Source organism: Sprattus sprattus, assembly GCF_963457725.1.
Source record: "Sprattus sprattus genome assembly, chromosome: 15".
NCBI lineage: Eukaryota > Metazoa > Chordata > Actinopteri > Clupeiformes > Clupeidae > Sprattus > Sprattus sprattus.
The window spans coordinates 2,680,775-2,681,885 of record NC_137913.1 but is presented as its reverse complement, the minus strand read 5'-3'; positions in this window follow the sequence as shown (position 1 = coordinate 2,681,885).

Below are 1,111 nucleotides of genomic sequence, written 5' to 3'. Positions count from 1 at the left end.
ACCCTATTAGTATAGGCCTAATTGAGTAAGAGCAGTGGCGAAGCCACCGGGGTGGCAGCTGCCACCCTAAAAAAAATGCTTGCCACCCCACTTGCCACCCAGGTTGTCAGAAGTGTTTCCTATAATATACTATTAATTTATTGAATGGTATTATATTTTTGCTACTTAAGCTGTTGATCTTTTTGGGAACTTGTTCTTAAATCTTTAAGTTCTCCCTCCCCTGTAAAATGGTTGAGTCCATGAGTTTAGCATTTGAGAAGCTAAAAACAAACTTGAGACAAGCCTACTGTAGGCTTGCAGTGATACAATAATCTACAGTCCTGCTGAATTGTGAATCAATAAAATGTGATGGGTGGTCCTATGTGATAGACAGTTCCGTTGTAATTTCAGTCGTTTATTTAATTGCTAGCTTGCAAAAATCGGTAGCATACAGTAGCTAGCTCGCTATACAGCTTGCTTGCGCTAGCTAACCTTGAAGTTACCACTGTTAGCTTAGCTAACTAACGTCTTTAGTAGGCTACAGTAAAGTGGACTGACAGAAAATGTTATTGCAGTTTTTATTTTCATTACGTATCATTAAGAAATCAGATTTTAGATACCACTAACCGTTTTTTCACAAAAAGCCTTTTTTTCTGGCTGTTACTCCGTCATGTAGCCTACAGTTTACTCAGTAACAGTAAAAAGTGTCCGTTCTTTTGTCCACTAGCTTTGGTATACATTATTTTGTATGTGATAACCCAATACATAGGCCTACAGAAGAAGCCATTAGAAATTAAATTGGCCATTTAGAAACGTATTTGTCATTATGAAGGGAAATATGTCATGAACGTTTTGCTGCTGAATATGTTAATATATGTAATATCTGACAGTGTTTTAAGTCTTATTAAAAAAGACAAATATTTGTTCTGGCTTTTTGTAACAATATCTAGTCAGTGTGACAAAACGCATCTGTGAATAAACTGGTCTAAATGAAATAGCAATGAGAAAAGCTTGAGAGTGCGGTTTTTTTCTACTGTAAGTAAACAATCTTTTACTCGCACCAAAAATCGCCTTTATTTTGGATGTAGAGCGCGCCTATCCCTACACAAAAATGTGTGTGTGTGATATGCCA